The 4,457-nt window shown below is 40.7% G+C and overlaps 1 pseudogene; it reads right to left on the minus strand.

Annotated features, from left to right (window-relative positions):
- Positions 1 to 435: 435 nt before the first annotated feature.
- On the minus strand, positions 436 to 1,034 carry LOC114045672 (annotated as a pseudogene).
- Between the last annotated feature and the right edge of the window lie 3,423 nt (positions 1,035 to 4,457).

Consider the following 4,457-nt stretch of genomic DNA (forward strand, 5'->3'; position numbering starts at 1 on the left):
TCCCATGTAGGGATATAAACAGTTTAATCTTATTTATTAGTATTTTTTTTCTTTCCTATTTACATTTTTATGTTTCTCTTTTTTTTCCTTAGGACAAGTTTAAAAGAGTTGCAAAACATCAGATGGGTTCAAGCCCAAAGGGGTGACTATGGTACAAACATTGTTAACACAGAACTTGGTCATTAAGAGTGAGAAAGAGAGACCGGGCAGGCTCAGCCAGCTGGCTGCTGCCCTGAGGGAGGGAGGAATGATCTGAATGAATCAGGCCCCATGAGGTGAGCACATGCCCAGCTAGCCCACACTGGTCGGGCTCCCTCTACAAAGGCCTTCCACTTGGAAGCTTGGGGAAGATCAAGCACATTTGTCCTTTAGACAGTAGCTAGTGAGCCTGCAGGCCACATGGTGGGGAGGACGTCTGCAGCTGCAGAAAGCACCTCAGTTCTGCTTGGAGAAGTATTCCTTACTCCCTTGAACATCGGGCTTGATGGTGTCACTCCCTGGTTTCCAGACAGCGGGGCACACTTCACCATGCTTGTCTGTGAACTGGAAGGCCTGGACAAGCCACAGAGTTCCATCTAACAGAGTGGCCCTCAGGAAGATCATTGATAGCGATTGGGCGAAGGGTCCCCTTGTCATCAGTGACGAAGAGGCCTCTGCATGGAATTCCCTCATTTGCCTTTAAGGCCCCATAATCTTTAGCAATGGTACTTTTGGGGTCAGACGTCAATGGGATCTTCATGCCTCCCTGTCCACCATTCTTCTTGACCGTGTTGACCCAGGCACGGTGACAGTGCAAATCCACTGAAGCACCAGTTACTTGGCAGCTGAGTTTCTTAAATCCTTCAGCTCAATCACTGAATGCAATAATCTCTCTAGTGCACATGGAGATGAAGTCCAAGGGGTAGAAGAACAACACAACATATTTCCCTTTATAGTTGGAAAGGCTGATGTCTTTGAACTGCTGATCTGGCATAACAGCTGTAGCTCTGAAAATAGGGGCTGGGTACCTCAGTTTTGGCATTTCCCACTGCCATGTTGACAGTAACAACTAGGCTCCACAGACAAGTTTAGAGGAATTGTGAACTCATGAGGAGAGATGGAGAACTTTTACGTTTCTCTTGAGTCTTGTATTTGAAGATCAAATTTTCTATTCAGCTCTGGTCTTTTCATCAGAAAAGTTTAAAAGTCCCTTATTTCATTGAATATACCTTTTACCCTGAAAGATTATGCTCAGTTTTGCTGTGTAGTTGATTCTTGACTGTAATCCAAACTCATTTGCCTCCCACAATACCATATTTCAAGACCCTCAGTTCTTTAATGTGGAATCTGGTGAGGCCCGTAATCCTTACTTACAGTAATCCTTACTGTGGCTTCTTGATATTTGAATTGTTTCTTTCTGGCTACTTGCTGTATTTTCTCCTTGACTTGATAATTCTGTATTTTGGTTATATTATTCCTTGGTGTTTTCAGTTTAGGATCTCTTTCAGGAGGTGATCAGTGGATTCTTTCGATGACTATTTTACCCTCTGGTTCTAGGGCCTTAGGGCAGTTTTCTTTGTTGACCTCCTGAAAGATGCTGTCCAGACTCTTTTTTTTTTGTTCATCATGGCTTTCAGGTATACCAATAATTCTTAAGTTATTTCTCCTGGATGTATTTTCCAGGTCAGTTGTTTTTCCAATGAGGAATTTTACATTTTCTTCTATTTTTTCATTCTTTTGATTTTGTTTTACTGATTCCTAATGTCTCATAGTCATTAGCTTCCAATTGACGAATTCCAATTTTTAATGAATTGTTTTCTTCAGTTAGCTTTGTACCTCCTTTTCCATTTGGCCCATTTTACTTTTTAGGGAGTTGTTTTCTTCACTGTACTTTTTTCCCCCCGTTTTGTCAACTGTATTTTTAAATGAGTTGTTCAATTTTTTCTACCTTCCTTATTTGACTTTTAAAATCCTTCTTGAACTTTAATTCCATTCTGATTTTTAAGGAATTATTTTCTTCAGCTAGCTTTTGTACCTCCTTTTCTATTTGGTCAATTCTACTTTTAAAGAGTTGTTTTCTTGAGTGATTTTTTTTTCCATGTGGCCAATTTCATTTTTTAGGAGTTGTTTTCTTCAGTCAATTTTTGTGCTTTCTTTTCTAAGCTATTGACTCTTTTTTTCATAATTCTCTTGCTTAACTCTCATTTCTTTTCCCAATTTTTCTTCTGCCTCTTTTATTTGATATTTAAAATCCTTTTTTAAGATCTTTCAAGAGGATTTTTTGGGCTTGAGACCATTGACCAATTCATGTTCCCATTTGAGGCTTCATACGTAGACATTTTTACATTGTTGTCCTCTTCTGAGTTTGTTTGGATCCTCCATGTTGTCATGGTAGCTTTTTAAGGTCAGGTTTTTTTTTTTTTGCTCATTTTTAGAAGTTGAGCTCTGCTCCTGGGGTACAGGTGGCACTGTCCCAATTTTCTTGGGCTGGGGACCAGGAGCCTGAGGTGCTAGCGGCTTGCCTGCTGTGCTGGGGTGGCCCAGCCTTGTCACATCTGTTGTGACATGGGTTCCTGGGCTGGCAGTTTGCCTTCTGCACTGGTGCTGGAGGCCTCACATCTGGCCTGCTGTGCCACTGGCCTGCTGAGCCAGAGCCACGGACCCTTAGTTGCTGATCTGTGCTGTGGCTAAGAGCCTCCTGTGGACTTGCCTGGACACCACCTGTGCTGGGCTGTACTCCTTTTTTACCCAAGTTATATAGACCTTTCCTAAAGTCCATCTAAGTTATCTTGGGTTGAGAATTGTTTCACTCCGTGTTTTTGTGGATTCTGTTACTCCAGAATTCTTTCAGAGGCTTGATTTAATGTTGTTTCCTAGGGAAACTGGGTAGAGCTCAGGCAACTTCCTGACTTCTCTCTGCCATCTTGGCTTCACCCCTCAGAATAACAAATGTTCTTTGAAGAGGATATTACAAATATTATTTTTCATTTTTAGTACCTAATGTAGCCAAATATTTTTTCTATGAGAACTTATTTCTACAGTTATAATGTCTTTCTATGGGAAAATATAATTTGATGTTCAAATATTCGTTTTGTAGACTTTTTTTTTAATTACAGGAAAGCATCAAATACAAGACCAGTCATCTAGATGTATTTCTATGCCACTTGTGACAATTACATTTTGACACTAATACGGACATATTACAAGTGAATCATACATAATATAATCAGAGCTATAACTAGGACAAAACAATAACAGTTTTGCTTAGGGCACTGAAATTTAGAGAGGACAAAAATTTAACATATTCACTTTGAAGAAGCTACTATATCAACTAAGTTCTCCTCTTGCCAAAATTAATTTGTCTTGATTACTTCATCTATTACTCACATATAAAGCATGAGAATGCTGATCTGAGGGCAGAATTACAGGCTCTTTGCCCCATTGTGATTCATGCTGCTTATTCCAGGTATTTTGTGCTGATTACTTCTGGTGTAGAAAATCACCGTGTCTCTGAACATTAGTATTATAATAATCCTGCGCATTCTAGAAGGAGTGCAACTATGACAAGTCTAACTCCTACTATCTGAAGGCCAAGTATGTTACATTTTACCCTTTTCCTCTCTCCAGGGTTTTCCAATACCTTCAAAAGGGTTGGGAGGTATCTAGTTTCAGCTATGTGCTCAAAACCCACTGATTGTGTTCTCTCAATTTTAGGGGTCCTCAGCACCCCATTTCAATTTAGCTATTTAATAATCAGATTAACCTCTACAAAGAAATACTTGCCTCAAAAATTGTTGTTGTTTTTTACCCTGTGTTTTTGAAGAAGACCAATGATATCACAGGGTGACGTTTTGACTTATGCGTGAATTGGATTTAAGTGAGGCAGAGTTGGATAAGGTCATCAGCTTCACTCTCTCTTCCTGAGTCATCAAAGTCCAGTGGCAGGACAAAAGTCGAGATGACTGATGATGACCTGGGATGCAGTGGATGACCTTGGCATGTTCAGTGTTTGACCAAGCTCTAGGCTCTTCACAGCCCTTGCTTCAGCTGTCTTCCTTGCCATCAGAACAAATTGTTCCCACTTACCCGTTCTACCAGAGGAAGTCTTCACATGCTTGGAGTAGACATCTTCCTAACTCATGGACACTTTTGAAGCCTGTGAGTTACTCTCAACCTGGTTTAACATGAGATGGTTTACTGGGGTGTGGATGCTATGCATGCTGCACCTTCTTGGAGGGATGAGAGAGAGTGGTTGAGTCAAGGGGACACCAAAAGTGGATGAACAGCCCTGAAAAGGGATCAGCAAGCCTTCACACCAGAGGTGCTAGTCCTCCTGAGCACTCCATACATCCCACCTCAAATCTATAGGAAGAATTAAAATACAAACATACTCTTCCATTCCCCTCAAAACCTGTGTGTGTGCAATAATACTGCTTTTCACCACATCAGTCCTTGAGGAAGGGATTGTTATTAGATTC

This window comes from Vombatus ursinus, unplaced genomic scaffold, assembly GCF_900497805.2.
Source record: "Vombatus ursinus unplaced genomic scaffold, bare-nosed wombat genome assembly UNPS02001419.1, whole genome shotgun sequence".
In the NCBI taxonomy this organism is placed as follows: domain Eukaryota; kingdom Metazoa; phylum Chordata; class Mammalia; order Diprotodontia; family Vombatidae; genus Vombatus; species Vombatus ursinus.